The 16,769-nt window shown below is 40.6% G+C and overlaps 1 pseudogene across 1 annotated transcript; it reads right to left on the bottom strand.

The window, feature by feature from the left end:
* Positions 1-2,181: 2,181 nt before the first annotated feature.
* Positions 2,182-16,769, bottom strand: LOC311625834 (glutathione S-transferase A1-like; annotated as a pseudogene). The gene is made up of 7 exons: positions 16,727-16,769; positions 12,332-12,436; positions 9,075-9,136; positions 7,950-8,078; positions 5,548-5,688; positions 3,126-3,257; positions 2,182-2,303 (listed from the first exon to the last, which is right to left on the bottom strand). The product of its transcript is annotated as a glutathione S-transferase A1-like (transcript).

Genomic DNA, 16,769 nt, shown 5'->3' on the forward strand with positions numbered 1-16,769 from the left:
TACTTAGAAAAAGGATCTTGCCGAAACCGGTTTGGCTCAGTGGATAGAGTGTCAGCCTGCAGACTGAAAGGTCCCGGGTTCCATTCTGGTCAAAGGGCATGTACCTTGGTTGCGGGCACATCCCCAGTAGGGGGTGTGCAAGAGGCAGCTGATCCATGATTCTCTCTCATCGATGTTTCTAACTCTCTATCCCTCTCTCTTCCTCTTTGTAAAAAATCAATAAAATTTATTTTTAAAAAAGAAAAAAAGGAAAGGGTCTTTGCAGATATAATTAAGTAACTTGAGATGACATCATCCTGGATTATCCAGGTGGGCCCCAAATCCAATGATGAGTGTCTTTACCATAGAAGAGAAGACACAAGACACAGAGGATGAGTTGATGTGAAGATAGATCAGGGAATGGAGTGATGTGACGAGGAGCCAGGGAAAGCAAAAAGCCACCAGAGGCTGAAGGAGGCAGGGAAGGGTTCTCCCCTAAAGCCTCTGCAGGAAGTACTGCCCAGACAACACTTTGACTTTGAACTTCTGGCTCCCAAAAGTGTAAAGCATACATTCTGCTGTTTTAAGTCCCTCCATTTTAGTAATTTGTTATAGCAACCACAAGAAACTAATATGTGGGAACCTACTTCTCCCAGAATCACGAGATTATTTTGAAGCAAATCCTAGTCAGTCTATCACGCATCTAACAGAAATTGAGTATGCTAATCTCTAACAGGTAAGGGCTCTTTCTAAGCATAAAATTCTCTTATTATACTAGAAGTTATAATCCCTTAATTTAATTAAATATTCAGCATTCCAATTTCATCCATTGTGTCATGAGGGTTTCTTTACAGTGGATTTATTTGCATCAGAATCCATGCAAGATCCCTATGTTGCTCTTGAATGATATGAATACATCTATGAAGACGTGAGTGAATGAATACAGATGTCAGGCAGATGAGAGTGTGTGTGGAATCCTGAGGCATTTCCAAAGCCCAGACTCAAACCCTTAGGTCATCAAGCTGTGGGTGGAGTTGTGTAAGGTGTTATGACCATTTGTGATGGAGCAATAGGGATGCCGCCTGGCCATGCCTGCACACCAGAACCTCTCAGGAGAGTGGAGAAGGCACAATGGCATTCAGCTTTGTTAGTGGGCTCTGAGGGAAGGCACAGAGGAGAGCCCAACTCGCCCTCAGAAGCAATTGAGGTGAAGAGCTAAGCATGGCCATGTGGAAAGGAGGGGGTGAAGACAGATGTGAGGAAGCATCCCCACAGGCATGAGATTCACCGAAGGACTTAAAGAAGGTGGTGATACTCAAATGTGCATTTTAGGAAAAGTATTCTGGTTGTAAGGAGACAGCAGCCTAGATGGAAGTGAAGCTACAGACAAGGAGCTCTGTGTGTCTGTCAGCTCCCTCCCCACACTACGGGGAAGCTCATTGTGGGGAGAAGAACTCAATATCCCAAAGCCCAGATTTTCTACATGTAATTTCTACATGTAATCTGTACCTTGGAAGTCCAGGTCTGAGCAACATTGAGGGATCTGAGAGAAAGCACAGCCAGGGGCCCCACGGAGCATTAAGCAACAGGGCAATGATGTGCCAGGTGGTCATGAACTTTAAGGACAACAGAGTCAACAGAGAGCAGAGTTTGGGTCTGTGGTCTTGTTCATTTCCCCACCCCCTAGGACACTAACAAATCCGAGGAAGGCATATTGCTGTTGTATTGCATGAGAGCAAAACTCATAACAAAAACATTTTCATTACCAGGAGGAAAGCAACTCTTAAAGAAAATTTCCTATGCCATTACCAAGAGGGATAGCTATTTTCTTGTGAATAACTGAGAATGTAAGTTATGAATTCTACATTCAACTCTTTGAAGGGCTTTGTGACAGACACGTGACAATTCCTGGAATAGATGCAAGAGAACTAATAATTCATGATCCCATTTTTTTTTTAAATTTGATTTTGAATTCCAAGAAAGACGCAATTGAAAGAGACTGAGAATATGATTTCATATTGGATCTTAATGAACAAGAATAAATTGTAACTAAGTCAGCTCACAGAAGTTTATTATTTGATTGCTTGCAAAAGCTTATTATTCTCACAAAATCCAATGTCTACTTCTAGATAGAGCATTTCATTGTTGGACAACTTCAGAAGACGGCTCCTGCATGTGCTAGGGAATCCTTGTCTGCTTTATTTAAACCTTGAAAAGCTCCCTAGTTGCTTTTGACACTTTTGGGTCTGTGGGAGGCTTCCTCTGACTGCCAGCTCCAGAAACTTCTTCACAGGAGAAAGGTTGTTAATCCTGGTTTTCAGAGCCTGCAATGCACAAAGCACAGCCTCAGATGGAGACACAACACCCACCCGTCATTACACAGCCAGGGAATCTGAGACCCTCCTAACAGGACCACCGGTGTATTCTGTATCAGCACCAGGTGGGGACTGGGAAAGAGACACCCAGCAAGACAAGAAGATAAGAGGAAGGAAACACAACGCAATTTTTCTAGACAGCATTCAGTTCAGTCTTCTTTCCCACATGGAAACCCTGTGGATTCTCACTCTTGTGCAGACAAGGAAGACTAATGAGTCTTTCAGAGCAACACAGGGAAAGGCTCCAAACTGAATATGTGGGACAACTGGGCTGGAACTGAAGATAGAAAATATAGAAGGTCAACCATGCGGACAGTCAAAAGCAATCTTCCCTGTGAGAGACAGACAGACAGAAGGAGAGAAGGAGCTGTGGGGAGAGAAACAGTGTCTGAGAGAAGGAGAAGGAACTGAGGAAAGAAAATCAGAGGAAGAAGATCTGCTCACACAGACTCAGGTAAGACAGACAGGGACTCATGTGGGACGAAGGGAATCCCAGAGAAAATGAAGACAGGAACTCCATGGACGAGGGCTGAGGACAGAGCCCTAGGTCCTTCTCATTGTGAAAGACAAACTATTCTCAGTGGGGCAAAACAAGATTCTTTTCCTGCCTCAGACGAGGGCCTCAGAGAAAAATTTTAAGACTTGGGGACAGCCAGGCATAGACAATGATGTGATCATAACATCACCAGTCCAAGAGCCCAGATATTGGATTCCAAGATGGGGGACGTGGGTTCCCTCCCCAGGGCTGTGAAAGGGGAGGAAACCTTGCACCTTCAGCACCGGGAAGTTGGTCAGAAGACTGGGGTCAATCTCTTCAACATAGTAAATAACTTCAACCAGGTGAATGTCAGCCTTGCTCAGCCTGTTGCCAACCAGGTGGTGCTATCCATGGCTCTTCAACACCTGGTGCATTGGAGGGAGCAGGTTATGAACACAGTTTCACGCAGGCTGGGTCCCCCTGCTCCTCTCCAGCCTGGCTTCCCACTTGTGCTATCTCCCTGGACAGGTGCAGAACATCAGACCACATTCATCTCCCTGACTCAGTGAGACAGAGAGAGGTAAGTCTTTGCTGTTCTTTCCTCACCCCTCAGCTGACACCTAGGCAACCATCTCCTTTTCCCATCCCCATATCTCTGTGCATCTTGGTCTGGTCCCGGGCTAGCACTGGCTGCACTGTGTTTCTGTGTGCTACATGCCCTGGAGCCTCAGCAGCTCTGAGATTTCAGGACTTGCCTCTCCAGGCTGTTCTCTCTCTCTCCTTTGGGTAAAGACTCCATCTTCATGACATCCTTCCTCAATCCCGAGAACACTATTTCAGGATCTATATTTCTCCTCTTGTCTGCTTGTCTCATCTCCTGGTCTACCTATGTAGGACCTGAAATAATCCTGGAACAATGTGAACTCACCATTTCTCTTACAACATTGTCTCCTACTCCTAAGCCACCTGTGCCTCTCAATAACATTGGAAGAATTTGCTATAATTCACATGTGAACTGCCTAGGGGTGACTGCACTTGCCTGTAACTTACTTTTAAATATATCAAAAAATAATGTTTGATTACAGCAGAGAGGGATGGGGAAATATATGATTAAGGCAGCAAACATAATTATAAAATGTTAATTTTTAATCTAGGTGGTCAGTATATATGAGTTTATTTATGTCTCTTTCAACTTTTTTGCTTCAATTTTTTATAATTAAATATTGGAGAACTATGTTTTGCTTATTAAAATTATTACAACAATATGGAAATCATAGAGAAAAAAACACACATGGCCAAAACCGGTTTGGCTCAGTGGATAGAGTGTCGGTCTGCAGACTGAAAGGTTCCAGGTTCTATTCCGGTCAAGGGCATGTACCTTGGTTGCGGGCGCATCCCCATTAAGAGGTGTGCAAGAGGCAGCTGGTCGATGTTTCTCTCTCATCGATGTTTCTAGCTCTCTATCCCTCTCCCTTCCTCTCTGTAAAAAATCAATAAAATATATTAAACACACACACACACACACACACACACACACACACACACACACACACGGACCACTGACTAAAGATAAAATTTTGGCAAATAGACTTTCAGACTAGATAGATAGATATGAATGGATAAATAATTAATGACTACAATAAAATATCAAATGCTACATTTTTATATGCATTTTGCATTCACGTGACCATAGGGCTCTTTATTTTCATGGGATCATGGGACTTTTTATACATGTGATCATGGAACTCTTTATATTCCAATTATAGAAACATCTAAATTGCAAAGTCTGTTTAGGTTCTCATCATGTGAAATGTGCCTAAACTCTTAGCACCACAAGGACCAGGAGTGTACTAGTATGCCCTGATTAATACCAAATCCTTTGCTCTTTGAATAGAACCTCACACACAAGCAACAAATTAACATTTGAGTGAATGAATGATTTAATACTTAATATAAATAAGTTCCTCAGTATTAACCTTTTTATTTCTATGTAAGCCTCCTGTATCCCTTACAATCTGGTTGTTATTTTTCATTATTTTTATTTAGCATAATGTCAAGGTGTTTTAATCTGAAATGCTCCCCTTTTACCTTCAAAGAGAAGCATTAACTAATATAGGTATTATGTATATTGATGGAACTTTATTTTCTTAGTTTTGCATGACTTTCATCGAAGGTTTGAGAGCCATGTCCACAAAATTTGTAGATTATTTATTCCTTAACATATTTTTATCTGTTTCTTCCTCTCCATCCCACCACCTTTCTCTCTGTTTAGATACATCTCATCCATCCCAGACACACTACCATATCCTCCTGGTGGGCAGTTGGGGGTCATGTTTCCTACGCGTGTTGCCATCATAGTTTCCAATGAATTGCTTTCCTGGTGCTCCTCTTGGATGAAAAGCCTCTGCATGGTGTTCTGCAGGATCTACTCCAATCGCTCATGTGGCTCTAACTGTGGCCATGAAATGCCATCAAATAGAGAATTCTATGTCGGGGCCTAGTAAGCTGAACTTTTGCTGACAGATTATAACTTGGGTATAACAGGTTCCTATCCTCCCCACAGCTGATTTTGATAACATCCCTGGAGAGCCAGGGTGCCCCATCAGTAGTCAGGAGGGCCCATTGGAAGTGAAGGTCAATGTCCTGGGACTTCCCAGGCACCATTTCTCTTTGTCCTCTAATCTCAGTGCCCCAGACACTGAACAGCCCACTTACCTTTTCAAAGGTTGGGAAATAACGATTTGTTGTTCTCTCTCTGATCTGGGTCATCTTGGCTCTTGTTCATCAGGTGGGAATAGTGGGAAACGCATGGTCATTTCATTCAAATCTGCAATACCTTCTGAATACATATCAATCCTGAAAGACAAAAATGACCCAATTGTCAATTGTCACCTGCCTTACATGTTATAGTTTAAAAATGTAAGAGAATGGGGTATCTGAAGGTTGCAAAGTAATTCACCTCCATTGGGTGAATTTTTATATCTCTCTCATTCAGCTATGATTTCCTCTTAATTTTAACATTTCATATTAAGGTGGATATCTACATCTAAAATTTTTGTTATATTCATGACCAAATATCCTGACAGAGAACATCAGTGAAGTGTCCAGAGTCACAGGCAGGGAGAAATGCTGGAGTCACTGCAGATTCCCAGTGAGATGTTACCTAGGGTTGCCATCTCTGCTGTGATTTGTTCTGGGCACAAACTCCATGTGATCCATAAGGCTGAAGGCCTGCCACCTGAGGACTCTGCAGATAGTCCCTGGCACAGAAATCTCAGTCATGTCCCTCTCCCTCTCTCATCCTGTTACACTACGCAGGCCCCTTTATATGCCCAATATTAGCAATTCTTCCAGGGAGTTCCCATAGAACACGGTCCCCATGGAACACAGTCCCATAGAACACAGTCCCATAGAACACAGTTCCCAACTCTCTCCATTTGCTGATTCTAAATGTTGGCCCCGTTTGTACTGCTGATCCTTTATATATTTTTAACCAGTGCATATTAGAGAGGAGTTTTTTTTTTTTTTTCTCCAAACTGGGTTTTCTACAATATTTATAAATATTCTAGTATTTACATTATTTCAATAAAGCTGGCATAAATATCACCCTTTAAAGTCTATTATTCTGTAGATTTTAGTACATTCTGAAATCATCATCATACTCTCTAATTCCAGAACATTTCCTATCAGGCACAAAAGAAATTCTGTACTCTTAACCTTCACTCCCTATTTCCCCAAAAACTCCTTCCCCAGGAGATCACACAACTACTTTCTGTTTATATGGATTTGAATGTCTGGACATTTTATATGAGTGGAATCATTTTATATATGGCCTTTTGTGTCTGGTTTCTTTCATTTTGTATACTATTTTTAAAGTGCATTCATGTTGTCACCAACATCAGATTGTTGTCCACTCTATGGCTAAGTTACATTCCATTGTATAAATATTCCACTCTTTGTTCATTCATTCACCAGTTGATGGACATTTCTATTCTTTCCACTATTCAAATATTGTGAGAATGCTGCTATGAACATTTGTGTGCAGGTTGGGGAAGGTCATCAAGGAGATGTGAATGTCACTTGACCCCTAAGCTGGGCCTGGACAATTGGGGGCTCCCCACTCCCTCCCCTGTGCTTGGAATGTGCTCTCCACATGCCTTCCCAGGGACACAGCCTTGAGATAGGAATGCAGTGATAAGACCATCTGGACTTGATGTGTGACCCAGTTCAGGCCTCTATATAAGCTTTCAAAATTCTGGAGGTGGAATCAGAAACCTCGCATCTTGTGATCATGAACAAATGTCCTTGTTTATTAAACCTGCCACCTACCAATAAGGACTGGAGTGCCGTTTTCTTCAATCTCTCCTTGCCCTGCACAGATGGGAGCCAGCTTCAGATTTCACCTGGGGGCTCCCAAAGAGGTCTATGAAGCCATTGTACAAGGTTTAGTGTGGATGTATTTTTTATTACCTTGGTAACATACTTAAGAGGTGGAGGTGCTGACATAGGATAACTCTTATGTTTAACATTTCGAGTAAGTGCTACGAGTTCCTTACATATTTTAGTTTCAATCATGTGGTTCCATCTCAAAAGGAACCCCTCCCCAGATGTAGCTGTATTGAATAAATCTGGCTGCTTAAGTACTGAAAATAATGCTCCAAGTAACCCTGGCCTCTTGAAAACCTGCCTCTGGTAAACCTTGGCAAGTGGCCAGTCCACACAATGGGCTGTTGAGTTAGGTTCCTGGTAACTGTTTCTATAATTTCTGGAACTTGAGAATTAGCCCCTTTGTGTCCTTTCCTTCTCCAGTTTTTCTTTAAAGGCCTGAGCACCTGGAGTCATGATTCCACCATCCTCCTGGCTTCATAGTTCCCCAGTGTTACCTCTGTCACTCCCTGTGCTACCTCTGTGGACTGACTCTTCTTTTCTAATCCCACTGCTTGATTCCACTTCAAATAGAATCCCTCCTCCTCATGCTCTCTGCTGGACTGGACTTCAGTCTATTCCTCTAAGACTCATGCTGCTAATGGTCATGATCCCCCGACACAATACTGATCATTCAAGGAAGAATCTAAATGGTTATTAATTGTTTATTAAAACACAGAAAAAATACCTACAGGGCTCTCTCCTTTATGTCTCTCCCATACAGGTTGTATTTGGCAGCAATGTAGTTGAGAATGGCTCTGGTCTGTTCCAGCTTCATCCCATCGATTTCCACCATGGGCACTTGCTGGAACATCAAAGACCTGTTAACGAAAAAAACCATTGAAACCTGTAAAGAATTTTTTAATGAGTTTATTTGAGCCAAAACTGTCGACAATTGCCGGGAAGCAAAACCTCAACGGATTGAGATAATGCTCCGAAGAATGGCGAGTTACATTTCTCTATTTATACACTGAAATCAAAGGAGGGACATAGGTGGGTTACATGAAATTCATTGGTGATGGAGTAAGGAGGCGGGAGAAAGCAAAGTGGTGGGAAACTCCTGGGATTGGATAAAAAGTAAAATGATGGACGTGTACTCAGGTGAGTGCAGGAACAATTAACATGATAAAGAAGGAATCTGAGGCATCTGTCCTGGCACCCACCACATTTGGTTGTTCCCCAGGGGCTCCGGAAAAAAGGGAAGTTACAAGTTACCCAGACATCTCACAGATATGTTATCTTAGAGGCAAAAAGGCAAATGGGCTCAGTAAAAAGATCAAAGTTGATCTTTGTCTGGGAAAATATCTGGGACATGACTACCTACTATAACCTGTTAGATATTTAATTTTCAAACCATCTTTTGTGGTTATCTTAGGTCTCTGGGTTTGCAAGACTGCCACGCAGGCCTTCCCTGAGCTTGTCAGGTTAGCATGTGGCTTTTTTCTTTCACAGACCCATCTTATGAAAGAAGAAAGAAAAAGTAGAGTGAACTGTCTCATGGACATAGTCTGTTAAGTAGAAAACAAGTTTGTTGACATTATCAGGTTATACTTCAACAAAATGGCATTTTGTTCTTAGTTTTTTATAGTCTTTTTTTCTTATCAATCTGCTTTTTATTTTTTAACTCATTATTTTATCTATCTTTTATTTATTTTTGTGGATGAGACCTGCTTGAGGAGCCTCACCCTTACACTTAACTACTTTTCGTCCTCTTTCACCCACCCTCCAGCTCCTACCATATACACACACAGGCATTGCCTGGTGTTCAAATGTCACTATTGACTTTCTAGATTCCCTCATCAGAGCAATTTAGATACATAGTCTTACCATTTCTTAAATTTTCCAAGTCTTCTGGCCTTTCCAAAAATTGCTCTTCATACTGGAACCAGAAAGAGTAAAACGAGTTCTTGTTTTTCTTTCCATAGCATTACAGAATTTTTAACCTAAAATGACCCCTGCCTGGTACATCATAGGGAGGAGGTAAGATTTTCTGAGTTTGGCATGGTACACAGAGGAACACAATCATGCCATTTGGAAATTCAGATTAAAGCCATCAAGAACAGAGCATGAAGCAAAATAAGCCAGTGAGAGAAAGACAAGTAGCACATGATTGTGTAGAATCTAATGAACAAAATAAATTGACGAACAAAACAGATCCAAAGACATTGAAACATGCAATAGACTGATGTATTTCAGAGGAAGTGGCGGGAAGTGGGAGGCTGGAAGAGTTGACCAAAGAATTTACATATGCTTAGCCCATGGTCAAACAATAATGTGGGGAATGCCTGGGGAGTGGGTGTGAGCAGGGTGGAGGGAGTTATTGGGGTGGGAGGGGGGGGGGGAAGGATAGAACATCTGTAATCCTTTCAACAATAAAGATATTTTAAATACAGGACAGAGCATGCTCACACTTGGAATTTCCATTCACCTCCACCTGCTTTTACATCTGTCATTGGTTAGGTCATGATTTGGAAGGGACATGTTATCAGAGGGAAGGGTCTGGGAAGTTCTTCTAGTTATGGAGTTTTAATATCTCAGGAAAGCCTTTCTCTCCATAGGAGATAGGCCAGGAAAGTGTGTGCCCCCAGCATGGGGTATCCATGGGCCCATAACCATCTAAGATGCTGTCACCAAAGTGACAATTACATCACTTCATTTTATTTTATAGTTTAAAAGGGATATTTTATGATAAAAGTTGTGGTCTCTAGCTTGCTCAGTGGAACAGTCTATTGTGAATCTACATAATTCCATGGGGAAAGACCAGATAGATAGTGAGTTATATGTGCTGCAATTTATAAAGCTTCCAGTTCAAGACAAACATAAAGGATGGAGGATGGTCATCAAGGGAGGATAGCTTTGGCTGGCGTGATGTTCCTTGTGAGGCTAATGGAGATGAAAATGATTGTGAAGATCAACTTTTGGAAGCAGAGAACCCAGGAATCCTGGCCAAGAGCCTTACCCCACGCTCTCTTCAGTAAAGCTGGGATGGAGAAGAGAAATCCCCTCCTGTGCTGAACTCATCCTGCTCACAGGCTCTGAACACGATCCTGAACCCAAAGCTGAAGCCAGGGTGGGTTTATGGAGAGAGAGAGAGAGAGAGAGAGAGAGAGAGAGAGAGAGAGAGAGAGAGAGAGAGAGAAAAGAAGAAGAAGAAAAAAAAAAGCTGCATGACACTATTTGTATTATTTGTGTACTTCCTGACTCATGAAAGTAAGAAAGAGCCAGGCTCAAGTCCCCATGCCTTCATGAACCAATGAAGAAAGTATAATCTTGGCTCAGGCTCAGGTAAACATGTTGTTATGAGACAGAAGGGAGCACATTAAAGCTCCTGTGTCCCTCACCTGAAACCCTCCTTTACTGCTCTGATTTGTGGGACAAAGTTTCTTGAGTTCATCCATGACTGCCTCTCCTGAAAACCCCCAGAGTTGCTGAGTCACTCTGATGTGGACTGAGAGAGATGTGTTTTTCTCATTGACACCTCTAGAGGGAGAGCTCAACAGACTGCCACAGAAACCTACCAAATTTCCATGCAGAGTCTGGCATTTTGAGACTGAAAATCAAGCATGTCAAACTCAAAGGCTAACATGGGCCAAATAAACAAGGTTTAAGTTTATGGGGGCCGCAAAAAAACAAAAGCTTCCATTTTCTCAGAAACCTAGATTTATTTCCATAGAGACATGCTGAATACAAAAGGCTAAAATAAATGAAATAACATAAAATAATAGAAAATTTTGATAAAAATTAATATTTTTACTCAAACATTAACTTACCAGACACTGAATAAATGCACAAATTAATAAATGTATTGCAAGTAAACCTAATTTTGTTGTTCTCTGAAAGCGAGATGTTCCTATTGTGCACACCAAACAAGTCAGCACAAGACTAATGACATGACAATTGGCTGCTAGAATATTTGCTACTAGTATTAATGGAGAGAAATGGTGTGCCTGCGCTTAAGGCACTTAAGGAAATGAAGGCAACACAATTATAACAATAATCCATTAGTGAACGTTGTAGTTTGTTATTAATAATTATGTATAACAGTGTATTGTAAATATTAAGTTATGAAATTTCTATTAAAACATTTCTTGCATACCGTTATATTGGCTGGGCCACAACAATATTCATTGTGGGGCCATACGTGGCCCATGCACCTCGAGATTGACATGCTTGCTGTAAATGCTTGGATGTCCTCTAGATGCTCCCATGCCTCCTTTTAATCACCTATTCACTTGTCTACATCCTGACTGGAATGTAAGCTTCCTGAGGGCACGGACCTTATCTGTCTTGTTCATCCATGTATCCCCAGAACCAAGCACAGAACCTGGCACTTAAAGGTGCTCAACAAAATCATTGCTGAGTGCAAGCTTTAAATCTTTAACAGGCAGCTTGTTATAATCTGCTCCTCTCCACTTTTGTGGTTTTATCTTAATTTTAATTTCATTACATTTTAATGTTATCGTTTTTATCCATTTGTTTTAAAAATTTCTAACATGTATAAAATAAAAGTACAAATATCCTCTTTGTATCCATCACCCAGCTACAAACATTATCACACAGCCAATTTTGTGTCAACTATATGCCCACACATGCTCCCATCTTGTGAAAATTTGAAACAATCCCATTTACAGTATCATTTACTACTTAACTCTTTAATTTATATTTCTAAAACATTACATTATCAAAATAACCACAATATCACACATAAAATCACAACTAAAAATTAACAATGATTTTTAATATCCTCTAATATTCAATCAGTAGTTGTATATGTGTCATAAATATTTTACTGTTCATTAAAATCAAAATAAGGTCCGTAAATTATGTTTAGTGGCTGTTTCTGTTGTTTCCTTTAAAATTTTATTTTAATTTTTCCTGTACTCTTACAATGGCAGGATTTTTAAAATTTTTATTGGTCAAATAGTCCAATTCTTTCCTAATATGCATGATATTTTTATTTAAGGCAAAACCATTCACAGGCCATCTAGTATGAAAGTTCTCTCACTTATGTGAGAAAGTACTCTAATACAGTCAATTTTAGATCCAACTTAAGATGACAGAACTCAGAACCCACCTCGACTCCAACTGCAGCCAGGAGCCACCTGATGGACTCCATTCGGCCTCGTGCATTGAAATAGTGAAGCTTGGGCTTCCAGGCCATGAAGCAGCCTACCGGTTTCTGTAAACATGAGCGAGTGAATGCATTCATCAATGAATGAAACCATAGAAACAAACTGTATTTTATGGTGTACATTTGGACAGAAGGGTGAAGTATCTGCTTTGTTAATGGTGGAACTGGTAGAGTCCCATGAGGTCTTCCTTTGCCCATATCCTCACCCAATAGTGGCCAATGGTGTCCAATTGCACCAAGTAAGTCTCAGGTTGCCATTTGTCCTCACTCTGAGGATATAAACAGAGCAGTCTGTATCCCACACAGTAGAAGCAAGCCAGCTGGTGAGGGGCCTTGAAGCCAGAGGACTTAATCACTGGGGAGGAGTGGGGAGAAAGCGGCAGTTAGTCCTCTGCTCTTTGGTTGCCATGCTGCCCTTGTGCAAATGCCTGCAGTGGGACTTAGTCCTGGCCTGATAGTCACCAAAACCTTCTAAGTTCTCTCCACAGAGGAAGGGGTTCATTTCTATTTTCTACTGGAATTCTATATTTTTTCCACCGCTGGATGAATTTTATTTTCCATTTAGAAAAAGGGTTATTAGTGATTATTTTTATAGTACATGGAAATGAACTAACATATTTAGTGTCTACCACATAACGGATATTTTCTGATTTTTATCCTTATTTAATCTTGGTAAAAATGACTTGAGTTAGATCTTACTTTATTCTATGTTTATAGTTGGGGGTTCTGGTGGTTATAGAGGTTAAGCAAATGGCCTAAAATCAGTGGTAAACCTATCATTTGAGCACACTTAAAAAAACACTTATATTGGACACCAAAATCTTGGAGCTTCTCTAAAACAGTATATTGTAAACTATGGATTGTGATCCCTCAGTGCACTGTGAAATCAGAACAGTGGGTTCTGACTAGCATTTTCTATTTGAAATATCAATATAATAATAACTATCAGTGTACCACATATAGTAAGTCTAACTATATATTAAATAAAATTTTAATTTTAGTTACACTTACACTATGTGAGTGTGTATATGTGACTGCATGCTCTGGTTTGTTGTAAAATGTGAGAAATTCATTTGTCTGGGCCAGCCAAACGAGTGCGACAGCTGTAGTCCTTTTCTAAGGTTTCTTTGCACCACTGACTGGATAATTCTTTGCTGTGGGGTGCAGTCCTGAGCATTGGAGGATTTTTACTTTAGCAGCATCCCTGACCTCTACCCACGAGATGATCTCTACCCACGAGCATAGTGCCCTGTTCCTCTCTCCCGTCATGACACCCAAAATAAAATCAGGGGCAAAATCAGCTCTGGCTGAGCACCACTGCTCTGTTCCAAGCTGTAGCACATGGATGGGAGGAGCCAAAGACAGCTCCTCAGGTAAGGACTGGGAAAATCCAGCCAAGGTATGGGGCAAGTTTTTTTTGTTTTTTGTTTGTTTGTTTGTCTGTGTGTGTGTGTGTGTGTGTGTGTGTGTGTTTGTTTTTATCAGTGATGTAAGTACAAAGGCACAGGAGTCATAAAAAAGGAAAGGTTTCCTCTTCCTGAAAGCGGCCAGGGGTGACATCTGAAAATGGTTCGCTGTTCACTTGACCCAGAAAATCCCACAAAGTCATGCAAGTCAAGAGGTTCAAATCTTCCTGTTCACTGCCCAGGCCATCAAGGGTATGCATATTCAAAAGGCCACCACGTAATCTAATGGATGCCACTTTATAGAAGCTATGTGTGCCATTCTGTTGTTCCAGTGTGGAACTGATAGGGCAAGGATTCAATTGCCCAGACTTAGCAGGGGGACAATTTCTGTCCCATTCTTAGTCACTGGACATCTAGTCAGAAAATGTTTATAAGCATTTTTGCAAGATTTTGTGGTTAATTTTTTTTTTTTTAGCAAATCATATATGTGTTCGTGCAATAGTTATATTTTTAAAAAGTACATGAAACTTAATTTTTATATGTCAAAAGGTAACCATAAATTAACATTGCAATTAAGCAATAAATGCTGTGTTTTATTCTGCCTTTTCTCAAGGCTGCAGCCAGCACTATGTTTTCTTAAAGTGTGTAAATAAAGCCCTGAATTGTCATTCCCTATTTAGCCTTTTTTGCAGTTTAGAGAACTATGCTTGGGGCCACAGGTGTCCTCAGTAAAACTGCAAATTCCAGTTTGAAGAGAGAGAACTCTGCCAGTAGGGGAGGAAGCCCCCACCCTTTCCCATGCTCCCCCTTCTTAGGAGAAGCAGCACTTCCCATTCCCCTCCCCCTGATCTCTTTGTTGTACAGTCCCTGTCCCCCTTATAAAACCTCCGTCAGCACTGAGATCTCAAGGTGGTTTTTTCAGGACTGGGAAAAGTCCCCCATCTTCCCAAGATGCCAGCACTCAAATAAACCTCTTTTCTTTTTCACCACACCTGTGTCATGAGTTTTGCTCTCATTGCAAAGGCAGCCAAATCTGGGTTTGGTTACAAAAAGAGTTTAAGTGTTCCAAATGATATTTATTTATTTATTTATTTATTTATTTATTTATTTACTTGCTTGCTTGCTTCTTAGAACCTTGTTTCTGGATGACATGTAATATATTTTCTCTTCTTAGGACGTTTCATTCAAACTTCCTCAACTAACATTAATGGAGCAGCTTCATGTATCAAGCAATAATGGCTCTTTGGGAACAAGAAACAACTCTAATTTGTTCCTTCCCCTTCAGGGACTTAAGTCTGGTCAGAAAAATAGCCTTGTTGACAACTGGAATTCTGAGGCTTTCCTGAATGAGAACTCTGTTTTGCTCTTTCTTATGTTGAGTAGTGCTTCTTCCAGGGCACTACTGACTTTCATTAGGTTGCACCCTACTGGGTGACTTCATGTGCCTTCTGAAAACTAGTGCTCCCTTGATGTATGATGCTCTCCCCTCAAGACTTCCCAAATTATAGACCCAGAGAGGGTCTGAGAAGTAGGCTAGTTCTTCAACGCTATTAGGAATATGCTACATAACAAAGAGAGGGTATGGCTTGCCAGCTAGCCAGTTAGTGATAAAGTCTAAATTAGATCCCAATTCTCCTGGCATTCAGACTAGTTTCTTCCTATTATTCTATGTTACTGAATTTTCATAGCCCTCAGAAATTAGTGTCTTTGTCCCCCACTAAATTAGTGAGCTTCCTGAGAAGTTGTTGTAGTACAATTTGTATTGAGCATAATTCATTGTTCAACAGGCCATTTGCTCAAAGTTCAGTACACTCCCCAAATGACATGGCATGGGTAGATTTCTCAAAAGCTATGCTTTTTGTTCTTTTAAAATTTCCCTAGTAAGGCTTGCCATTTTACAATATAGCAGTATGGAGTGATTAAATCATAAGGTGGGATCATAAAATGAAGCAAATCCTGATTATAAAACCCAACATTGTGCCATTTAAATGGAACTATCAAAGCAGTAGAACTTTCCACATAGTAGAAACACAATGGTTATGACAAAAAGCTTTGGCAAGGTAGCGCAGAGGAATATTCAACTTGCCAAATAGAAGGAATTTGCAAATCTTCTGTCATACTGGAAATTTCACAGCTTAAGAGAAGGCCATTATTTTCTTAAGTTTGCTTAAGAAATAAACCAGAGGCACTTGACTTCCTATTTTAAAATCCCTATACATTTAGGTTCACTAGTCAGTTTGAGTCTTTTCTTTCTAAAAAACCCTTCCTAACCTTTGATCCAAAAGCATCAAACAAGGAAGAGGAGGAGAAGGAGAATGAGAGCAAGATTGAGGGTTGGGGAAGGAGTGGGGGTTGAGGAGGAAAGGAAGGAGAAGGCAGAGAAAGAGGAGACAGATATGTGTTTAATCGCAAAGTAATTCATAAGAACAAGCTAATATAAGAATTCACCTATGGAGGTGTAGTTCAGATTCTGATTGGAAGGCATTGCTGACAATTGGTTTCCCAAAAGGAGGTGTTGGTTCAAGAGACACATAATCATTGTCATACATTTTCTTCTCATTGCTCAATGTGTGACTTTGTCAAATTTACATTCAGTACCATGTGTGTTGACTACTATATGCACACACTAATGCATCATTTATAATGGTGAAAGTGTCTTTAGTGTAAGCTCACATGCTCTCCTGTAACTGAAATGTTGTATTTTCTCATTACCTATAATAATAACACTCATACTTTTCCCATATCATGAAGTTCTCTGCCTTCATTTTCAAAATTATTAGTTATTTTCCTTTAAAGACCTGGCCTTGAGCCTGAACACATAAGGAAGACACAATAAGAACATAGAGTACCCACATAAAATAACACATTATTAAAAATTTCCAATGACAGGAACACTAGAAAATTTATAAAGATGTGTAAGGTCAGTACTAACCGAATTAAGTTCAGGCTGTCTCTCTGCTCAGCTCTTCGAGGTC

This window comes from Pipistrellus hanaki (genome assembly GCF_964339955.1).
Source record: "Pipistrellus hanaki genome assembly, chromosome: 7".
NCBI lineage: Eukaryota > Metazoa > Chordata > Mammalia > Chiroptera > Vespertilionidae > Pipistrellus > Pipistrellus hanaki.